The sequence below is a fragment of the Sciurus carolinensis genome, chromosome 17, assembly GCF_902686445.1.
Source record: "Sciurus carolinensis chromosome 17, mSciCar1.2, whole genome shotgun sequence".
NCBI lineage: Eukaryota > Metazoa > Chordata > Mammalia > Rodentia > Sciuridae > Sciurus > Sciurus carolinensis.
Genome location: NC_062229.1, coordinates 49,203,610 through 49,228,972, shown reverse-complemented (window position 1 = coordinate 49,228,972; position 25,363 = coordinate 49,203,610). Strand labels below are relative to the sequence as shown.

The following is a 25,363-nucleotide window of genomic DNA, read 5'->3' as shown; positions in this document are numbered from 1 at the left end:
CTTTTAAAGAACAAAAAAAGAGTACTGATAAACCAATATCAAATTATAAATTCTTAAAGATTAACAGGATTAGCTTTCAGTACAATGTCAAATATACTGTTAGAAGATTTACAAGGCAAAAAAAAGCACAGAAAATCCTGTAATGGTTTATAGAAAGTTTCAAACTGTCCACTGTACTATTATCAACTTGGTCTACTTATCTTTGTTGCCAATCATAAGACCCTTAAAATTCACCTTAAAAACATCTTCCAAAAGCTGTGAAGTATTAGTTAGCCTTCATTAGAAATCATAGCCACAAACTGCCTTGATTGGCTAACAAAAAACAAATAAGAGGCATAACAGGACATAATTTTATTATTAAAAAAATTCTTAAAGATAATGCATGTGAACCAAGATTCCTGTTCAATACATATTACACAAAACTACTAGGAATTACTCAGTTTAGAAAGCTGAAATATTGGGGCTGGGGAGATAGCTCAGTCGGTAGATTGCTTGCCTTGCAAGCACAAGGCCCTGGGTTCGATCCCCAGCACCCAAAAAAAAAAAAAAGAAAGCTGAAATATTACTAGGGTGACTGACCATAGATCTCAATTTGCCCAGGAAGGTCCCAGTTTACAACCTACTATTCATGACAAATTATAATACACCCTTTTACTTTCAATACTGTCTTAACTTTATCAACATGTGTGATATGTTTTAGATATAAATTGTGAATTTGTAAGATATAATAGGGTTGCTCAGTGATAGTGCTTGCCCAGCATGCATGAGGTACCACATATAAATAAATAAAATAAAGGTTCAGTGACAACTAAAAAAAAAAAAAAAAAATTAGAAAAAAAAAGATACAATAAGGTCAACCTAGTTATTATAATATTTCATATTACCATATCATCTCTTTAGATGATTTTGCAATTAGCATTACTATTTACTTGAAAAATCTTTCTAACTTAAAATCTTTGGGTAATTTAAATAGAACCCTGTTAATTATGGCTCATACCAACATCACCCAATCTCTATGGTTGCTCAATTCATCTCTTTTTTTGGATGTATTCTGTATATTATTAAAGAACCAGGATGCAGACTTCCCTATCTTCAGGTACCAAACAGTGTTGGAAAGATCTTTTCCTCTTAGCCTCACACCAAATTCACATCTTTTCTTACTCTTCAAGGATCCCCGGAACCTTTTAAATAATTAGATCTATTTAAAACTACAATTACTTACTTTCTGGTCTTTTAATGCACACGTTAAAATGCTTAACTGTGTTTTAAACACTGTTTTAGGATTAATAGTATGTTTGTGTTCATGTCTATAAAAGCTAATTATCCAACACTTCATCATTCTTCTAACAATGTGTGTCTGTCTGACTCTGATAACAGCATTATTTTTATAAGAAAATCAGATTTAACCTAACAGAGCCCTGGGCTTAAGAGTCTAAAGATCTAAGTATTGGTCCTCCACCAGGCAAACATGATCTCCCTGAGGCACAAGTTCTTTCCTTCTATGGAATTCTGCTCAATGGCATAAAATTACAGAGGAAGAAAAATCAAGAAGCTCAAGTATTTATCTACTAAAAAATGAAATAAAGATGACCAAATATAACAAAATAAGTGTACCTGTTTTTTTAAAAATGCACACATACCAAACTGCAAAAAATTTAGAAGACAGGCCCCTGAATCAGACTGAAGTCCTAATCCCAGGGCCACCATCCACTTTCAGTAATGTGACAATGAGCAAGTTACTTCACATCTCTATTTCTTTATCCAGAAAATAATACTTATCTCACCATGAAAATCAATAATCCAAGTAAAAGATCTCATCTCAGTATTGTGTCTGCATGCAAGAACTCAATAATGCTGTGATTCCAACAGCCTACCTTAATGTCTCTTTTTCAAAGACAAGTCCTAAGAGGAAATGTTACATGTATGTGCATGCATATATACAGTGGTTTATTCACCACTGGAAAAGGCAGCTTTTTCTTAACACACACCCCCCAGTGACACACTTAGGCACATTTAAAAATAAAATTCCATATTTAACAGTATCTGCTTGTTCATCTCCAAAAAAGTGACACATACATACGATACACACATTTCTAAATAAATGTATATAAATCAAAGGAAAACACTTCCTTTAAAACAAGCATATGAAGATATTAAGGCAACATTCAATTAAATATTCATATATTCAATATTTCAAAATAAGAAATTTGGGTATATATGTGCATAATTTACAATTCTATGGTGAAACCTGTCTACAGAGGCCATTTTCACTATATTTCAATAGAATCTCAACTTGAAATGTACAATGCAATTTCTCTCTGAAGTGTTAAAACTTTATATAATAATTCATTGCAAGCAAACACAAAGACCATGGTGAGCACATGACACTCTACCCAAATGACTACTTTAACCTATTCATTAAACTGTTCAACAAGAAAGCCCTAATAACTGCACTATGTCATGAAAGAATCAAAAGAAAAATTACCTTCTTTGGTTAAAAACAAAACTTCACGTAAAAGAAGTATTAAAGTCAAAGAAACTATATTTCACATTTATAAAGATCTCATCTGTCCAGTCTAGTTCATTAAAATGATATGAAATTGTCCCTAAGAAAGTATGATATAAAATAAATGTCATTATGAATGATATAAAAATCTATATAAGCATGCTGCTTTCCAAATACCCATATAATGGAAATTTAAACAACAAAGACTATCAGTCAAATTTATACCTCAAGGATCCAAATCTAAGTTGGACTTCATTTCTCTGAACTTTCCTAAAAACTCTTTAGTAAAACAAATTTGCCACTAAAATAAAATAATGAAGACTCCATTATTTATCCTAAAGCAAGTAAGAAATACAGACCTGTCCTTTTTGAGATACAAAGAATAATGTAGACTGAGGTTTACAAGTTCAATCTCAGTTTACAGATGACAGGCTATATCATTAGTCCCTGAATCTACAATGACCATGCACACAATACACTGACATTTTATCACCAACTAATAACCCTAAATTGGTAAATTTAAAGCTAAACAAAGAATAACTGTTATCACTACCATAAATTACCAAAAAAAAAAAAAAAACTCCATAGGCATTGCAATGAATATACTTTTGCCTTAGAGCTAATACTTTAATTTTCAAGAACCACAAAGAAAAAAAAAATCAAAACTAGTCAGTAACAATGCAGCGTCTAAAAGCAATAAACTCAAAATTAAGTTATAAATAATTTAAAGCATGTCATGAAGATGTATTAATAATTCATCAGATAAATAATTTACTAAATAATCAAATAAATAAATAATGAAATACATAAATAAATCAGCAAATAAATAATTCTGCAAAATAACCTAAACAATAAGCCACCCAAACAAATCACAACCTATAAAACTACAATGATTTTCTGGATTCTGATAGTTTTAAATAAGCAAATGTACATCCACTAGATCAATCCTTGTTAGAAATATTTTTCAATGCTACTTATATATTAAGATGAGGATTTTACAAGAACACATTTTCCATTTTTAAAAGACTGCACAGGATTAGTTCTCATAAATTATTAACGATTATAATATATCCTCCTATATTTTACATATAAGATCTTTAACACATTTTCCCCACAAACAGCTGGACACTTGGAATATTCTTAACTTACGCCTTTTTTATCAAAGAGATATTTATAGTATTACAAAGCAAAAGACTTTCTTACAGTTCTCCCATCTTCAAGGCATCAGAAATGCTCTGCAGGGCGAGAGTAAGAATTAATCTTAATTATTATAGATGGCATTCCATTAATGTTTTATAATTCTCAAAATAACAATAGAAAATAAACAGTCTTCATTTTTTAACTATGTCAAGTATTTAGAATTTGGACTAAGTTCAACCTCAGAGTCCAGCTTTCTCTATTGGTACTGATATACAAGCTGTTAAAACTGGCAGGATGTCAGATGGGAAGACCAAAAGTTAGAAGGACAAAGTGACTGGTTGACATCTAAAGCTACCTTCAATTTGGGAGGCTCCAACTCCTTCAGAGAACACAATGAGATCACTTAACTGCTACAATCTGAACAAAGCTACAATCTAACTGAGGCACCTCAAGGTGTCAAAACACAACTGACCTCCTACACTAGTCTTCATTTAATATTTAAAGCTTATCTGCCCAAACTATAGTATTCATGAAATCCATGAATAGAAGAAGATCTCAAACTATTAGAGTCTTTCCCACAGATGTATGAACTTTGTGATGGTTTTGGGCACATTTAAGGGAATAAATTCAAACAATGTAATATAACATTTGATGAGAAGAAAACAAATCAATGTGCTTTATATAGCTCATTTTAATGAATTCTCACAATCACCTTTCAAGTTAGGTAATATTTTATCCATTTTACAGTCAAGAAAACAGAAGCTCGGGAAGATTGTATATACTACATACAGTGCCCAAATAGCAAGTAATATTCAACCTCAGTGTGCACGCTCATTTAACTATAGAGTCCTTAAATTTAGGCTCAACTTAAAAATGCAGTAAATTCTACAACACCATATATGATGTATTGGTTAGAATAATGGTTCTCCACTAGGGGCCATTTTGTTCCCCAGTGGAAATGTGACAATGTCTACAAACATTCTGGGATGTTGTGACTGGGAAGTATTGTTGACATCTAGTGTTTACAGGTAAGGGATGCTGTACAACGCACAAGGGAGCTCCCCACCTCACCAAAAAAGAATTATCTGGCCCACAACGGTAAAAGTGCTTGCTCTTCTATCTGCCCACCAGGAAACCCTGGATTTGAATGAAATTATTTTTTGTAATGCATAGTTTTCCAAAATAATATATATTTGGTTTAGGATGTAAAGTCTTTTTTTCTATATGTAACATTACATATAGTGAGATATCTTAGGGAAAAATGTGTATCCTGGGGAGAACAGATATATGGGAACTCTTTGTACTTTCTGCTCAATTTTTCTATAAACGTGAAACTGCACAAGTGTTTTTAAAATGTGTATTCCTCACTTATTTGTAATTAATTTTCTTAGAGGCAATACTAAAATACAATAAGTCTGGTTATTTTAAAAAACTTTAAATCTTCAGGAAAAAGTCTTTACCAGACACACCTCTGATAGAGCACTAATCTCCAGGATATATAAAGAACTCAAAAAACTTAACACCAAAATAAATAAATAAATAAATAATCAATAAATGGGTTAAGGAACTGAACAGACACTTCAAAGAAATAGTCAATCAACAAGTATATGATACATCAAGAATACAAATAACCCAATCAACAAATGGGCTAAGGAAATGAACAGACACTTCACAGAAGATCTATAAGCAATCAACGGATATATGAAAAAATGTTCAACATCTCTAGTAGTAAGAGAAATGCAAATCAAAACTACCCTAAGATTCCATCTCACCCCAATTAGAATGGCGATTATCAAGAATACAAGCAACAACAGATGTTGGCGAGGATGTGGGGAAAAAGGTACACTCATACATTGCTGGTGGGGCTGCAAATTAGTGCAGCCACTCTGGAAAGCAGTGTGGAGATTCCTTGGAAAACTTGGAATGGAACCACCATTTGACCTAGCTATCCCACTCCTCGGCCTATACCCAAAGGACTTAAAAATCAGCATACTACAGAGATACAGCCACATCAATGTTCATAGCTGATCAATTCACAATAGCCAGATTGTGGAACCAACCTAGACGTCCTTCAATTGATAAATGGATAAAGAAACTGTGGTATGTATATACAATGGAATATTACTCAGCTATAAAGAATAATAAAATTATGGCATTTGCAGGCATATGGATGAAACTGGAGACTATCATGCTAAGTGAGATAAGCCAATCTTTAAAAACCAAAGGACAAATGATCTCGCTGATAAGCAGATGATGACACATAATGGGGGGGTGGGAGGAGGGCAAGAATGGAGGAAGGAGGGACTATAATAGAGGGAAAAGAGGGGTGGGGGTAAGAAAAAAATAACAGAATGAATCAAAAACTATTACCCTAGGTAAATGTATGTTTACAAAAACGGTATGCCTCTACTTCATGTACAAACAGAGAAACAAGATGTATCCCATTTACAATAAAAATAAATTTAAAAAAACAAGTATATGAAAAAAGGATTAACATATCTAGCAATTAGAGAAATGCAAATCAAAATTGCACTGAGATTCCATCTCACTCCAGTTAGAATGAAAATTATCAAGAATATAAGCAATAACAAGTTTGTCAAGGATGTAGGGAAAAAAGGTACACTCATACACTGCTGGTGGGGCTGCAAATTGGGGCAAACACTATGGAAAGCAGTATGGAGACTCCCCAGAAAACCACCATTTGATCCAGTCATCCCACTTCTCAGTTTATACCCAAACAACTTAAAATCAGCATACTACAGTGACCCAGTCACATCAAAGTTTATAGCAGCTCAATTAACAATAGCTAAACTATGGAACCAGGCTAGGTGCCCTTCAACAGATGAATGGATAAAGAAACTGTGGTATATATATACAATGGAATATTACTCAACCTTAAAGAAAAATGAAATCAAGGCATTAAATGGATAAAATGGATAGAACTGGAGAATATTATGCTAAGCAAAATAAGCCAATCCCAAAGAACCAAAGGCTGACTATTTTCTCTGATATGCAGATGCTAATAATCCCAATAAGGGATTGGGAGAGGAATAAAGGTATTTTGGACTAGACAGATGGGAGTGAAAGGAGGAGAGGGGGCATAGGGGTATAAAAGATAAAATGAATCAGACACTATTACCCTATGTGCCTATATGATTACATGACCTGTGTAACTCTACATCATATATGACAAGATGAATGGGAAGTTAAGACTCCATTTATGTATGATGTGTCAAATGCATTCTATTGCTACATATAACTAACTAGAATAGAAAAAAAACTTTGTTTTTATATATCAAAATTTATTAACAAAGTTAACATAAGAAGATTAAAGGTTAGATTTATGAACTGTCCTCAAAGTGAGTATCCCAGATATTTAATATTAAAAACTCACAGGGCTGTAGTATTCCAATGCTATACAATGTATAATTATCAATGTTTTGTATTTTGCCTAAAAGTATTAAGTATTGATGGCCCAAGTTTCTGCAATCTTTTTGCTCTAACATGCACTGTTTCTATATATAGTCACCTCATATTCCAAGAAAGCTGTGTGGCCCAGCATGGTGGCACACACCTGTAATCCCAGTAGCTCAGAAGGCTGAAGCAGGAGAATTTCTAGTTCAAAGTCAACCTCAGTCACTTCAGTGAGTTCCTAAACAATTTAGTCATACCCTGTCTCAAAAAAAAAATAAAAAGGGCTAAGGATGGGGCTCAGTGGTTAAGCACCCCTAAGTTCAATTCCCAGTACAAAAAAAAAAAAAAAAAAGGCAGCTGTGGAAATTCCAACATACTTAGTGTGTATCTACATACAAATATAGACCCAGTAATATACCTCGATATACCTGTAGATAGAAACCACAATTATACAAAATTTAAGAGAACTGAATTAACTAAAATGATTATAGTAGTTTTTCTCTGACTTTGGGAAGGGTTACTAAATTTATTTTCTTCATACATTAATTTTTCTATGGGGATATATTCTATATTTACAACTATATTCATGAAAGACTTTGACCTAGATCCAAAAGCCATCAGGCACCCTATAAAAGTACTTAGATTCAGGCTTCAATTTATTTCACTAATTTATTTGCTAATTTGTAAACAAAATAGTGTGAAGAATCTTTAACTGGGCTCTATCTTTCCCCACTGGGGTGAATCATACACATTTCTCTAGTTGGTAGTAAAAAAAAAAATCAAAACTCTTGATGCTCAACTTGTATTTGGCTTACCAGCATTCACGTATCACAACTGTCATCTTTGCAAAAATCCTTCCCAAACTAGATGTTAACTCCATCATTCCTAACAACCTACCCCGACATATTGATTGCTTTGCTCTTCTCATTCTATGGAACTAATCATTTGTCCTTCATGCCTCTACAAATCCTTCCACATTCTATATTTGTTTTGTTTTTAATTTTTGCCCTACTGTACGTTTTTCTGGTTACTTGTATAAGGATACATCTAATAGAAATTAAATCTGATATTTTTATGATTATCTTGCATTGTTTTGAATTTTTCAGTTATTATCGGATATATACACAATTGTAACACGAATATTGTTTTCTAGGTCTCATAATTACCATTGATAGTCTCATAGAGTACTTTAAAATTCCCTATATTTTCAAGTGTAATTCAACTTAACCCTTATTGCCATCCCATAAAAAAAGAAAAAATTTTAAAAGTAACATAGTTATTAACAAAGTGCATGGAATTGACCACAATAGCAACCAAAAAAGTGAAATACACCATCCCAGACCTCTAGAACTTGGAAAATAAGGCACATCAACACATAAAAATAGAAATTCACATACAAAAACAATAAAATACAAACACATAATCAAGATATTATATACTACAGAAAATCCACAAGGTAGTAAGTTACAGTAGGCAGGGATAGTCAGGGAAAGATTCTCAACTAAGACTAAAATCACACAGAGCTAGAACAGTGGTTGTCAATCAAGAAACACACTTTTCCCAAGAAGATGTGTGGCAATATTTGGAGAAACTTTAGCTTGTCAAATGGGAAATATCTGCATCTAGTATGTAAAGACTAAGGATACTGCCAAACATACTACAATGAACAGGACAGCCTCCCACAAAAATGAATTATTCAGCCTAAAATGTCAACAGTGCTAGAAGGGCGAGTGGGAGTTAAAAAGAGACAGCATTTAAACAGTATTAAGTAAGTAAAACTGATAGCTATAGTACATGTCCTTAATAAACCGTAATAGGGCTAGTGAAAGAACAGTGGAAAACAAGATTAGAAAGCAAAACTGGGGGTAAATTGTGATGGCTTGTAAAAGAAAACAAGTCTGACAGACCAGAGAGATAAGAAAAAATGATTATTAAAATAATGAAAATATTAGAGAATTGAGGCATAAGAGCCTACTTCATACGACTATACTATGGACAGAAAGGGACACTTGGTTTCCAGTTGTATGGAAAACTATGTACCTTGATACTGGTAGCTACAATTTTAAGTTAGGAAAATTTTTGTTTTAATGAATTGCTTAACTACCAAGAAAGTTGCTATAAAAATTTTCTAAATGAGTGTACTCAGTATCCACATAAGCTATACACGAATGAAAGTAGAAACTTTAGGAAAGAGCAAGCAACTCAGAAAACAGATTTCATCCCTAGTATACTTCCCTAAGATTGGTGAAACTGAGTTTACATTTTAATGACTGCACAAGGCTCAAGAGAAAAGACTTTGCAGTCTCAAAAGGAAACATCTATGGTACTCCAAAATGCTACACTGTCATGTTAACAGTGGGGAGGGGGCCACAAGCATCTCCCTGCTATTACCCCTTTATAGTCACACCTGCCCCAGTCATCACCAACCACTAATTCCATCTCTATAATTCTGTCATTTTGAGACTGTTTTATCAATCCTGAGGTGATAGCCACAAATTACCCTTCCCAAAGGTTCTTGGTCTCACTTTGCCCTACGTACATGATCCAGTAAGTCTCAAAAATAAAACGTTCAATAAAAGAAAATGCGAGATTTAAAAAAAAAAAAAAGTATTCTTAAACTGTTAGGCAGGTAACTGGACAAAAGGGTAGACAAATCCTCTGAATAAAAGTAAGTTCAAGTATGGCCTCCCAAAATCCAACAGTTTTCTAAAAACACTACTCTAGTCAAAACAAAAACAAAAAAACAAAACTCACAAAACAAACAAGGATACCACACACAATGAATGAGAATAGTTTTTTTAAAAATCTATCTAAAATGCTGTTCACTCAAAGAAACAATGGTGGCCTGCCCTTAATCCCAGCAGCTCAAGAGGCTGAGGCATGGGGATTGAGAGAGTTCAAAGCCAGACTTAGGAAAAGTGAGGCACTAAGCCTCACTGAGACCCCATCTCTAAATAAAACACAAACTAGGGCTGGGGATGTGGCTGAGTGTCCCCGAGTTCAATCCCTGGTACAGCCCCCAACAAAAACAACAACAACAACAACAACAAAAAGCAACTATGTAAGAGCAGTTATGAAAATGAAAGGAGTCTAACAAAATGCATCTGAAACTATGATAAAAGACCAATTTTTATACTTTCAACGAACTGGAGGAAAAAATAACTTGCACAATGCAATAAAAGTATATGTTTTAAAAATAATATGCTAGGATGTCATGGTAATGTCAAGTTGCTATAAAAATTTCTAAATGAGTACTCTGAATTTGTCTTTGATTCATCAGACTAGTAAAATCAGTTTGCAGACCAACACTGAACTGAAAACTCTACTTTGAGCAGCACTAGTCTAAAACACAAGTAAGTATAATAAAAGGATATTAAAAAGATATATTCACATAGATCATGATTTAAATTTTTCCAGACCGACTGAAGACAGAAATGGAAGGTCTGATATGCAATAAAAAAGGTCAGTAAAAATCTAAGAAAACAAGTATATAACTCTTCATCAGTTCTGATATTACACTGCACCACAATTACTGCAACACAAACCCAGACTAGTGTTCTTTTTAATATAAAGCTACAATCATTTACCGCTCCCCCTCCCATCTTACAAACCCACATGTCATTCTGCAAACATCCTAGCCAGCCATTGGTCTGGTGGTCAGCCTGCAAACATTCTTGGCAGCCATTGGTCTGCTCCTCACGCTGGGAACTTACTCACCAGCAACTGGCCTGATTCACATTAGCCTGCAGAAATTCCACTACTTAAGAGAAGCTCCCCCGCCATCCCACCCCCACCTCTGTGCAGCACTGAGAGCAGAGTCTGGCTGTCCACCTAATTAAAATCTCTGGTGTGAGTTCCTGTGTCCCCGAGTGGTTTTCTGGGTGTAGTCAGTGGGCTGCGACTCACACCAGATACCCCAGAGTGCTTGCTCCCCTGGATTCAAGGGTCTGAGCTGCCTTGGGACCAGAACTGAGCTGCATTTTTCTTACACTTTTTAAACTAAGAACGTGGGCTGGATAGACTGGAGATGAACAAAATTGGGACAACTTAGTACAGGAAGTTATTTAGAGACCAAATTTCAAGATTTTGAGAACAAATTTCAAATTTCAAGAGGTAAAGATTTCCTCTCCTAATGGAAACAGCCTGCCCCTAATGCCAAAACTGTGGTTAGCTTTTTAAATTAGGGGATTTGTTAATTTGTAACCTTATGAAATAAAGAAATTACAACCTCATATAAGCAAGGGCTGAATACATTTTCAGTTATATTGAATGAACAGGATTCCAATTTCCATCAACTATTCTCTTCACTATGATGAGCTATGTAATACTTCCGCATACTTCACCTGTCAAATTCCAAAGCACAACAAATTCTTTTACTTTTAAATGCAGTTCATTTAAAGAACCTGCTCAGACTTCTGGCAGAAATCAAATGTAAATTCAAACCTGCTCAGCAAGATCAAAATCATGGCATCACATCAACTGAGAAAGAATGATAACTAATACCTATATAAATGTTTGGTCATTTCTTAAAAATATTTGACACATCTGACTAAAGCATCACAATAACCCCATGGGATTCTGGCTTTATAGAATAGATAAAATAATGGTTAAAGCTTAGAGAGTGAAGGAACACATGAACAGCATTTAAATATCTGTTTAAGATATGTAAACTGAATGTAAAATGTAAAGAGGAAAGGATATCCAAAAATCTAATCAACAGCTGCTTCTTCACATTATTCCCATCACAGGAGACTGAAAGGACAATCATTAGGCACACATGACAAATAAAGTAAATGATATGATGCATTAACCTATTTGACTTAAGTGCTACCAAACTCAAACAGTTTAGCAAGATTTTTTTTTCCACTTAACTGCTTATTGAGGTTACAAGATTCATATGGTACCACTTCCAAAGGTATGGAAAAAGAATTTAAAGAGAAAAAAAAAATGGACCAAGTGATTATAATTTCTATCAGGTAAAAGTGAAACAAAAATTGTCCCCTGTACTTAACCATGAAGAAGTAAAAGTTTAAGTCATTCTGAAAAGCTCAGGGATAAGATCCTTACATAAGAATTCTTCCCCAAAATATTTTATAGTTGTATTGTTACAAAGGTAAAACCTGAGCAGACATAAGACACTTTGGTGGCTTACAATGAAGTAGGATTTAAGCTTGAAATTCATGGTGAAATTAAAAAAGAAAACACATTGTTATTGTTTCAGTCAGATACAATGTTCAGTGTAGGAGAATATTTGGCTTTATAATAATTTCAAACTTTGGCAGTCCACACCAAAGTTATAATCATATTTGTACATGTTCTTAGTTATTTCAAGTCATTTTTGTGGAGAAAAAAAGGCAGGAGTTTAAAAACAAACCTAAACATATAACATCTATGTATAGATAATGTTCCCAAAATTGTGATGTTTTCACTTATACTTCCTGATCCCTACTTAAAATATGAAAGTTCAGTAAACAAAGTTTTAACAGGATAAACTAAAAGTTATGTACTTTAAAAACATTTTTAAGTTGTAAAAGCAACAACACAGGTTGTTTTTAATATTAAAAAAAAAAAAAAAAATCAAGCCACAAACCCATAATTTTTTATCATGACATTTGCACTGGCTTAACATTTCAGGGGGAAAAAAACAAAGGTAGCAGCCCACTCTCTCCCACCCCATTTATCTAATAGCTAAAAGCACCAGTATCTGAAGTCTAAGATCCCAAGTCAGAGAACCACAAGCCCTCCGCCAAAAGACCCTTCATAAGTGCCCAAGTAGGCATTGAACTCCTACCTACTGGGGTCTGGGAATAGAAGCCAAAATTTGTATAGTAATCAGTTTTTTTCCACCTTGAGTATATTGTCTTAAAATAACTGTTAATTCATTTCGCCACTCTAGAATATCTCATTAAAATCCACGCCTCAAAAGAATGCAGTGTGTTCACACTACCATTTCACATATCTGGCTCTAAAATGAGTTGATCTAGAGGGCCTTACCCTTTTGCTCAAACCAGAATCTTATACCTCCATTGGAAGAACATGTATTTTATACTTGAAGGAAAGTGAATAGTTAACTTTCTAAAGGTTAATAAGCTATTATCTCCCATGAACAGTAAATCCAAAGAAACAAGTCTACCTTGACTTTAAACATACACACACACCCTGTAGATAAAGATACTATTTTAAGACTTTTTAAGTAACATTTCTTGAATAGTAAATCCTTAAAATGTACTATATATATATATTATAGAAGAATACTTGGTAACCATGTTATATACAACTTTTTCAGCAATTAAGGACTAACTTTAGTATTAAATTACAAATATTAGCAAGAAAATCAAGTGAAATAGTTCATGCCTTGTTCTCACCTAATTATAAAAATTATCTTAAAAGGTTATGTGACTTAACATTCATAATTATATATTTGAACTTAAATTATTTTAAATTAAATATTCTGAATTTAAATTATCTTTATGAATTTTATAATTATGCCATTCTTATAACTTGTATCATATCCTTTGACAAAAAAATAGCTCTAATCTAAAATTTTAAGACTTTTTTTTAAGTCATTAATTTTCAGTCATCTTTTGATTGTACTGACATTTACATATAAAAAGATATGGGTTATTACTTTTGCTTTTAAGTACTAAAAGGATAAACAAAAATCATTAAAGGTTATTTAAAGTTTTTAAATTTAAATAGTGGGTTTCCTAAACTTTGGGATAATTTTTGGTAAATGCGTTTGTTTAAAAACTATCAACTGCCATATAATTACAAATGCAATTTTAATTTGTTACTTAATTTGAGATAATTTAAATTCAAAGATATCATGACTAGTTATTATAACTTTTAATTATACTGTATTTGAGATACTTAATTTTGTAACACTTTAAGAAAAAAAATACAGGTTATAAACTATTCTCCACTTTATGTCAATTTAACTTATCTCATAAAAATTGATCCTCCTATTCCGAAAAATTTTTTTAAAAGTCTACTGGCTATGACATTAAATCCACTTTCTCTCTTCAATAACATTTATAAAATTTTCACAGTGAAGTGTAACTTATTCATAAAAATCCCAGTTTTATTTTAAGTACATTTTATAAGTTCCTAGAATCACCTAAATTTCCTGGATAGGTAACCGAAAAGATTTTAAATTACTACAATGAGATATTTTTATAACAAACATCAATGCAATGAAATATCAAAAGAGGAGAAATACTTCATATGTCTACTGAAAACTCAATTATTTCTATATATTCTAATGCTCAAAAATCAAATCGTTTTTTAGGCGTTTCTTTATGACAGCCTTTCACCTATGTGAATTAAGCACAAATTTACTGGTTCTGTCCACTCAATATGGTTCCTTCACTTTTACACAAATTAAACAAAAATCTTTATACTTCTCACGAAAGTCAAATTAATTTTCTAGACAGGAAGAAATGAAAAAATACATGCAACATGCTACACTAAGTACTAGAGAGAATTCACAGATGATCTTTTCATTAGGCTGAAATTTTTTTTAAACTATTAAAAATAGTAATATTACAAATATCCATATCCCACCAAAACATAATAATGTTCAAATTATGCATTCAAATTCACACAAATATGAAATCATATTTGCTTCATTACATATATTTTTTAAAAGTTGAAGCTTGCTGTGGACTATCCCCAAAATCACTGTCTCCTCCTTATTAGTAACCATTATCATGAGAGTGGAACGTGGCCTCAATCTATTTTCCATCTTCTAATTTACATATCTAAATAGCAGTTGTGTTTTGTATATTTTTCAGTTGACAAATGGTATCACACTAAAAGTACTTGCTTTTTCATTCAACATTTTGAAATCTATTGATATGTTTATCAATCTATTTTTTTCCTCTTAATGATTATACTGAAACATATATGCATATACATTTTAGTTATCCATTCCCCCAATAATGAATATTTAGGTTGTTTCTTATTTTTCATTATTACAATGCTTTAACGAATATTCTTAAACAAGTCTCTCTGTTCATATAAAGTTTCTCTAAAGCAGTGTTTCTCAACTTTGGCACTACAGATGTCTTGGGCTGGATCATTCCCTATTGTTGGGGTCTGTCCTATAAACTGTAGGACATTTAGCAACATACCTGGCCTCTAATCATTAGATGTCAATAATAATCTCCAGGCATGACAACCAAAAATGTCTCTAGGAATTGCCAAATGTCCTCTGGTGGTAAGATCACCCTGGTTGAAAACCACTGCTTTAGAGTTTATATAAAAGTAAAATTGATGGGATATATGCTATTTTCCATTTTACTGGATACTGACCAAATAGCTCTATCAACTCACATTCCCAAAAGCATATAGTATCTCTGGTTTCCAAACATTCTTGCCATAATCTGATAATGTGTGATGATTTAAGCTTTTCCAGTAAAACAAATCATTAATTTTTCAAAGGGAGGACTGCCATTGGAACTATTTAAGAACAAGTGGTAAACATAGGCCATTTCTAAGAAACAAAAACATTAAACCTCAACAAAGGAAAATACCTATATTGTTTTTATTCTCCCTTTTCTTCTAGGCCTTTTTACTTTGGCACACATGCTAAAGTATTAGTATACTGAAATACTCCTAACTTATTTTCCCTGGAAGCTTCAAAATCTTTATACTTGGTTCATATTTCCTAATAAAACCTTCAAGGTCAAAGAATTTTAAATAACTCACTTGAAATATTTTGACTGACATCACTTATGGTAAAAATTATACTTTTAATTGTTGGTTTGTAAATATAAATGTATACTAGACATATACAACTGGTCATTCATAATGCAAGTACCTATTACCAACCTATTATCCAAAGAACCTATTAAATAAGCAAACAGGCTCTAAAAAAAATGGACTCAGACTGAATAAAAATGGTAGACTAAACATACATTCTGCCTTCCCCATTCCATACCAAATCCACAGAAATTAGATCTAAAATGTGTAGTTCCTAATTTCCACTCCTCTATAAAATTCAATTTTAATTCCTATTCCTGTAAGATACCTATGCTATTTCTTAAATATAAATCCTCACTTTGTATGGGTTTCTGTTACTGGCATGCAAAGAACTTTGTCTAAGACTATGGCACATGAAATGATTAATGACACAAGAAATGATGAATGACTTAACTGATAATGAATCCAACCATAACCAGACTAGAAACCAAAAGCAGGCCAGAAACTCAGAATACCAGTAAGATATAAAACAAGATCTTCCTGAAGTTAACACACTCACAAACTGCTACAAATAAAGGAGTATTCTGATAGCAGTTCAAGTACAAAAAGACACATATATGAAGCTGGAGGAAGCCTGAAGACCATCAATAGCATGATTATTAACAGCATCCAGGAGTACTTTCCCTCCCCACCTCTCATCACAGTGCCAGGCCCAGAATGAGGCAGCCAGTAGGAGAGTCACCATATCTGTCCCCTCGAGGAAAAAGCTGAAAGTATGGGCACTTGATTAAAACCAAACTATGGAAACCTGGTACTCCACCTGAAGAATACATATCTCAACATTCTATAATAAGGAATTCTTAGAGGTTCATGCTTTCTGAGGAGTTGTGTAGAATGATCAAAGCAATGTTCTAGAAAGATTAATACAGTATCAGTAAGAAAGAACTAAAGAGAAGGAAGAATACAACCCAGGAAGGTCAGTCTGGAAACAATAAAGGCATGCAGGATCCTGGAATCCTGATGCAGACCCTACAAACAGATTAAACTGGGTAAGGAAAAAAAAAAAAAAAAAAAAGGATTTGTTGGATGCCTTAGTATTATAGGAAAGGAAAACAGTGTAAAGATTGCCTTCAATCACTTATTCTATCAGAAAAAAATCTTTATAATATTCCTAGCACTAAACATTAAATTAATATGAGGATAAAGAAGTCAAAAATAACAGTAAGGTTCTAGGCCTCAGAATGTGATGAGACAAAAAGAAATCTGGAGAGTACTGAATTTAAAGACAAATGACTATTTTAGAAATGCTGAGGTTTTTGTCCTACGAATTTCATTAATATTAAAAGAACATTTTTATACTAAGTATACTTATAAACCTTTTAAAATTTATATTATGAAGTACTTGATACATGAATAATAACATACACAGGAGATGTTATGAAACACAGGATGGACATTATAAACTCATCTCTGAACCAAAGAGGCAGAACAATGCCACAATCTTCAAGATCCTCCTTTCATCCCTCATCCACATAGATTACCACTATCCTGAATGTTTTCTTAACTCTACCTTACTTTATCTTAATTTTTTGTTAAATATATTATTTATACACAAATATTGAACTCTTAACTTGTCTTGAAGTGGCCCATTTAAAACAATATACTAGATATATTTTTTAGTGAAGTGACACTATTTTTTCACTACATGTTATATTTCTAAGAAAAACAATGTGGACATACGTGACTGGTGAACAAGTTGTGGCATTTTCATACACTGAAGTGTGTTATAGGCCATTACACACGAATGACCTCCAGTCCTTTCTGTTTCTCCATAACTATAGGCTAACAAAGGTTGTCTCAGGCCTAGTTTTACATATCTTTCTATATGAAAAGCTTAGTAAAATCTAACTTGTATCTTTGTCATCTAACATTTTTTAAATTATTGAAAAACACTTAGCCCAATTTAGCACAGAGGTCAAGTCAAGATCCTAACAGCTATGTAACGGGAATATGAAGGTCCCACTGACAAATCTGCAAAGGCTCACCATTGAACAGGGGTATCACTTCTCAAAAAAGAGCCTAACGTGAGCAGACATCCAGAAACCACTAAAGCAACCAGGAGAATATAGTAAAAAGTGTAATAAAGTGCAACTGAGAACTCTAACCACCATTATGCAACTCAGTGAGTCCTGTAGAAGTAACTACAGTACTCACTAGTCATTCAGATAGTAGATTCCAGGTTATCTAAAGCTATACACAACACCCTCTATTTTCAATGCCAAAAGCCATTTCTGACTATTTCTGACAGTCTACCTTTTATGCTTTTCCTATTGCTATTCCTATTCATCAAATTCTCTTTGCAGAATTATGATGCAATTAAGAAGTCCTCTCATGGTTCTTTTCTGACATCAAGTTTTCTTCCCTTTTTCATTTTTCTCTGTTTGATAGTTTTTAGAAATGACACCAAAAGCACATGTAACAAAAGAAAGATAAATTGGGTATCAATTATCCTAAAGTAAAAAGACAATCTAAAAGGATGGGAGAAAATATTTCTAAATCATATATATGATAAGGAACTTTTACCTACATATATACACACACATATAAAGAACCCTTAAAATTCAATAAATGGAAAGAAAATCCAACTAAGAACTGGGCAAAGGATTTGAACAGAAAAATATTCAAAGAATATACAAATGGCCACCAGGCAGGGTGGTACACGCCTGTAATCCAGCAAATGGGTAGACTGAGGCAGGGGGATCTCCAGTTCAAACTCAGCCTCAGCAACTTAGCAAGGCCCTATGCAACATGCAACTCAGCAGGATCCTGTCTCAAAAAAATAAAAAAATAAAAAAATAAAAAATAAAAAAAGCAGAGTTGGAGATGCAGCTCCATGGTTAAACACCCCTGAGTTCAATCCTTGGAACCAAAAAAAAAAAAAGAATATACAAGTGGCCAATAAATGTAGAAAAGATGATCAGCATCATTAGTCAAGGAAACGCAAATCCAAAACACAAAAAAATTCAACAACATGTCAAAGCTAAGTTCCAACTTCCTCCTTCCCACAGAAGCAAAGTAACAGTAACTCAGAATCAACTATGCCAAAACTATAGAAAATAAAGTTTTACAACAACAAAGCACATACTAAAGAAAAAGGCAACGTCAAAACCACTTTTTGCTATTTTTACAGGCCCCAGCCCCAAATCTGGTGAAAGACATGAATCCACAGATTTAAGAAGCTCAATGAACTCCAGGTAAGATAAACTCAGAGATCCAGAGACACATTATAACTGAACTATTAAAACATAAAGAGGCTCTAGTTAAGCAAGATAGAAGCAACTCATCCTGTACAAAGGATCCCCAATAAGATTAACACCAATCTCTCATCAAAAACTATGGAGGCCAGAAAGCAGTAGCATGACAGGATCAAGTACAGGGAAAAAAAAAAAAAGCTCAAGGTGTCCCCTTGGCTAGTCCATAGGATATCCAAACTCTTGGTCAAATAGTACTCAAGTGTATCTCAGAATGTTTAGAATTAGATTACATTTGCATTGATAGACCAAATAAAGCATGGTGGGCAGGCTTCATTTAATCAAAGACTTTAATAAAAGGATCGAGAAAGATGAAACTCATTCTACCTGACTACCCTGAGTTGGGACATTGGTCTTTTCCTGCCTTCAAATTTAAATTGAAACCTCAGCTATCCTTCTGTCTTCAGGTTTTTACTAGAACTTACACCATTGTTTCTCCTCATTTTTAGGCCTTCATTTGAGAGCTACAAAACTGCAGATCTTGGACTTTCCAGCCTCCATAATCATGTGAGCCAATTATTTATAATAAAGCTCTGTATCTGAGGGTGCAGCTATGTGGTATAGCATCTATCACATGCATAAGACCCACCACCACCAAAGAAAAGTGTTTGTGTGTGTGTGTGTATGTGTTTTAAGTATTTTTCCAACCATGTTCTTCTGTGAGTATGTTTCTCTGGATACCCCTAATATAGTTATCAATCAAAACAAATTTTAGTTAAAAAAAAAAAATTCTGTAACTGACAAAACTGTCTTCCAAAAATTAGGGACAATGAAAGACCTTTTCAGATAAACAAAACCTTAAGTCATTAGCATTAGACTTATTCTATAAGTAGTGCTAAAGGGAGTCCTTAAGCATAAGGGAAAGAGGCATTGGAAAACAACTCTAGGCCTTATAAAGAAATAAATATCTCCAGTGAAAGTAAATATATGGGCAAATAAAAAGACCACTATTATTATATACTTGGTTTGTAACCTTGTTCAATTCCTATAGGATTTTAAAAACAAATACATAAAAATAATTATAAATTTATGTTACTGGACATAATAAAGATGTATTTTGTAACCAGAACAAAATAAAGAGGAGGAGGATAGAGGTATATAAGTACAAAGATTTATCTACATCTGCAGTTAAGTTGGTATCAATTTGAAAGAGGCTGTTGTAAATTTAGGATATTAATAGTAATGTTCATGGTAATAACAAAGACATTATTTTAAAATATACACAAAAGGAAATGAAAGGGAATCAAAATGGTTCACAACAAAAATCAAATATAAAAGTAATGGGAAAAACAAACAAGGCACAACTTAGAGAAAACAAATGACAAAATGGAGTAAGTATGATTTCAAGTATCAATATGAAGCCAGGTATGGAGGCATACACGTATAGTGCCAGGTACTTGGGAGGCTGAGATGGGCGGAATCACTTGTGCCTACAAGTTAGAGACAAGACCGGGCAACACAGCAATTCCTGTCTCAAAGTACCAGTAGTTACTTTGGACTACATTAGCAAAATTAAGAAAAAGTTTTACAATAAAAAGGAGACTTCAATGCCCCACTTAGAATAATGGGCTGAATCTGATGATGATGAAAGATGAGAAAAGAAACACAAGACTTGAAAAATAATACAAACCAACTAGATCTAACATACATAGAACACTCCATGTTACAGGAAAATATACATTTGTCTTAGATGCACATAGAACATTCTCCAGGAAAGACTATTACAGAAAAGACTTTTACTACAAAACCAGTGTCAATAATTTTAAAAAGACCAAAATCATAAGCATTTCTTATGGCTACAATGAAAGAAAGCTGTAACAGAAGGAAAACTGGAAAATGCACTAACAGGTAAAAATTAAACAATAGTCTTAAACAACCAATGTGTCAAAGAATGGAAGTAAAAACAACATATAAAACTTACGGGATGCAATGAAAGCATTGTTCAGAAGAATTTTTGACAGATATAAAAGACTACATTAAAAATAAAATTTCAAATCAATAACCAAGCTTCCCATTCACTACAGAATAAAATTCCACCTCTCTACAGCCTAAGTTTCAAAGTCTCCCATGAAATGGATTCAACTCACATACCCAATGTCACCTCTTAAGTTATCCTTGAGCCCTATGAGTCAATCTCCCAATTCTTTTAGCATGTCATGTATTTCACACCTGGATACTTTTTCTTAAAACTTCACCCACTTAACAAAATTCATCACCACCCTCCAGGACCTATAAGTTTTTTTTATTTTCAAAATATAACTTTCCTCAAATCTACGAAGCCACTGAATTTTAAGATGACTGCCAATTTTGTGGAAAAGAAAATGGTATGTAATTTATTCCTCTAAAGTTCCTCAGTAAGCATTTATATTTCTTATTTAACTTATTTCTTAGGCTTGTTTGTATTATGACTTAATATTGTTGGTCTCCACTTGATCACAGACTCTTAAAGACAAAAATTCTGTCTTACATATCTATGATATTGTAGAAATCTCACTGCAGTTTGAGTAAGACAACCTGGACCTGAATGTGTTAGGAAAAAAAGCAAAAAAGAGAAAATAACACTAATACCTATCTCACAGGTATTATCAGAATAAATTAGAGAATAAAAATTAAAATTGATTTGGAAAATGGATCTTATTCAAATGCAGGATTTTGGTATTTCAAAAGATATTTACTAAACTTAAATGTCACACTGCAAATCTGTCACTCTTCAATATCAAAAGCTACATCAGTGATACAGGAAATTTTCCTCAAGTTCCTATGAAATTACTGCATCTCATCATACTTCAATGACATAACAGTTACCAGGATCCAGGAGAGCAAAGAACCCTTCTAACACTCAAGATAATCATGAGATCATGTTTAGTGGTTCCTATTACTGATTCTAGAGAGCAGGTCTATGACTCACTTTATTATAAACAGGGATTTTTCAAAGAGAATCAATATCCAACAAGGCAAGTGAAATCTGAAAACAAAATAGCACTTTCCCATTTTTTTTAGTTGTATTATTTAAATACACTAAATTTTCAAGTAACATAAAAGGGTGTATCAAAATGGGGCACCAGCTCAGGAGTGTGGCACTAGGAAACACTTAGACAAAAATAACTTCAGGCATAAAAATGAGAAAACTTTTGAGTGTTTATATCTACCACTCCTCTACTACCTAAAGTACTAGAATTACTTCTTCACAGTTCTATTACCTGCAGTATAGCATACTCCTAAACTTATCTTTCACATTATGGCTAAGTACAGCTAGAATTAACCAGGCCATTCCACTGCTTTTTCAAGTAGCTTCCTATCAACTTGAGAATAAAACTAACCTGGTCTCTGCCTGGCTTTCCATATCCGTTTTATGGTCTTGGATGCCACAAACCCAATGCTTTGGCAATAGCTGTCCCATCCAAATTTTACACACAATGCTTTAAATCTTTGAGGTTTTATGTCCTTGCTCATACTTTTCCTTCTGCGAACAATGTCCCTTCTTTACCAGGTCTGACCAATCCTTCAAAACTTGGTTCAAGTTTCCTGACCTGCTAAAAGTGTTCCACAAAAGACAATCACAGGTCAGCTACTGCTCCCTTTAGTTCCTAAAAAACATGTGCCCATCTCTAACTGAAATGCTAATATTAATATTTTTAAGGTATTACTTCTTTACATTGCTTAAAAATATAGTTGTCCCTGCCCCCAAAGTCTTCTTCAGAGCTAGTGCTGCAAAGGCAAATGGGCAAATTGATGAATATGATACACTGGCAATGTAGCTGTTGAGCTACTTGATTAAAATCATTTCAGATCCACTCCCCAGACTTACCCTGCTGCTCTGTATCACAGGCAACTGTATTTTCCAAGCAATCTTGAGCTCTGGCAAAGATTTATCCAGGAAGATTTGAACAGTGGGTAAGCACTGATAGGTAACTGAAAAGCAGAAGAGAAGTTAATAATTTTCTTCCTTTCTCTCTACTTCTATAGCATCCCTAACAGAAGCTATGCCTCCATAACTCCAGTTCCCCTTCAGATATTCAGTCCTCTGATGGCCCAGCTCCCACCATGCCACCCTTAGGCTCCAATTTCCTCACACAGCCTGGCTTTTACAGTTGGTAACACCACCTATTTTCATCTCCCCTCCAGGTCTAGGGAACATGGAGGCTTTCTTTGTAGTTAATATCTGGGTTGTATCACAGTTCCCTATTTGGCTCCTGAGCAATTCCATTACCTGTAGAACTAGCTCCAATTAACTTTACTGGATGTTGAATGATCTATTGTGGTTACTATTTCCTACATGAATCTTAACTGTTTATATATGCCATTTTAAAAAAGAATACATCAAGCCGGGCTCAGTGGTGTACATCTCTAATCCCAGCAGCTCAGGGGGGCAGAGGCAGGAGGATCATGAGTTCAAAGAGAGCCTCAGCAAAAGCAGGGCCCTAAGTAACTCAGTGAGACCCTATCTCTAAATAAAATACAAAAAGTAGGAATGGGATCACAATACCAGACTTTAAACTATACTACAGAGCAATAGTAACAAAAACAGCATGGTACTGGCACCAAATACCAATGAAACAAAATAGAAGACACAGACAAACCCACATAAATATGGTTAACTAACACTAGACAAAGGCACGAAAAAAATACATGGGAGAAAAGATAGCCTATTTAGCAAATGGTGCTGGGAAAACTGGAAATCCACATGTAACAAAATGAAATCAAACCTTTATCTCTCACCATGCACAAAACTCAACTCAAAGTGCATCAAAGACTTAGGCACTAGAATAGAGACCCTATCCTGTGCCTAACAGAAGAAAAAGTAGGCCCAAATCCTCATCATATTGGTTTAGGATCTGATGTCCTTAACAAAGACTCCTAAGCACAAGAAGCAAAATTAAGAATCAACAAATGGGATGAATTCAAACTAAAAAGTTTCTTCTCAGCAAAGGAAACAATCAATAACATGAAAAGGGACCCTATAGAATGGGAGAAAATCTTTCCCACAGGCACCTCAGCTAGAGCACTAACCTCCAGGATATATAAAGAACTCAAAAAGCTTAACACCAAAAAAATAAAAATAAAAAAAAAAAATAACCCAATCAATAAATGGGTTAAGGAACTGAACAGACACTTCACAGAACTACAATCAACAAACATGAAAAAATGTTCATCATCTCTAGCAATTAGAGAAATGCAGATCAAAACTACAAGATTTTACTTAGCTCCAATCAAAATGGCAATTATTAAGAATATGAGCAATAATAAGTGTTGGCAAGGATGTGAGGGAAAAGGTACATTATTCATACGTTGCTGGTGGGACTGCAAATTGGTGCAACCACTCTGGAAAGCAGTATGGAGATTCCTCAGAAACTTGGAATGGAACCACCATTTGACCCAGTCACCCCACTCCTTGGTTTATACCCCACAGACTTAAAATTAGCATACTACAGTGACACAGCCACATCAATGTTTATAGCAGCTCAATTCACAGTAGCTAAACTATGGAATCAGGCTAGGTGCCCTTCAAAAGATGAAGGGAGAAAGAAACTGGTATATACATACAAAGGAATATTACTCAGCCCTAAAGAAGAAAGAAATTATGGCATTTGCAGGAAAATGGATGGAAATAGAGAATATCATGCTAAATGAAATAAGCCAATCCTCAAAAACCAAAGGCCAAATGTTTTCTCTGATAAGTGCTGGCTGATCCATAATGGGGGAGCGGGTAGGGAAAAATGAAGGAGCTCTGGATTGTGGGGGGGGGGGAGGGGGCCAGTGGGGATGGGAAGGATGGTAGAATGAGACATTATTACTCTATATACATATATGATTACACTACTGCTGTGATTCAGCACCATGTACAGCCAGAGGAATAAGAAGTTATGTTCCATTTGTATACAATGTGTCAAAATGCATTCTACTGTCATGTATAACCAATTAGAACAAATTTAAAATTTTTTTAAAGTAGGGCTGGGGATGTGGCTCAGTGGCCTAGTGCCCAAGTTCAAACCCTGGTACACCCCCCCCCAAAAAAAAAAAATATCAAATAATGTAACACTTCAAAATAGTAAAGCATAAAAAGTTTCAGCTGAAGAAAGCTTATTATACAAAAACATTATTCAGAATATAGAGACAGAGGGAACATCATACATTAAATTCTTAAAGAGTAAAAATAAAGAATCTAACATTTTATTCATACCAAAGTATTCCTCATTGGGATGAAGTCTACTCAGCTGCAATATTTGCCTGAATTAAGTCAATCACTTACAATAAAAATGTCACTTTCTTGAAACTTATTTAGTAGAGG

The 25,363-nt window shown here is 33.7% G+C and overlaps 1 protein-coding gene across 1 annotated transcript in view; it reads right to left on the bottom strand.

The window, feature by feature from the left end:
• Tbc1d5 (TBC1 domain family member 5) overlaps positions 1–25,363 on the bottom strand; it is a 536,784-nt gene that overhangs the window by 491,793 nt on the left and 19,628 nt on the right. Inside the window, 2 exon segments of the mRNA XM_047531151.1 lie at positions 3,710–3,741; positions 22,883–22,986. The gene's annotated coding sequence lies outside the window, so the exon portion shown is untranslated.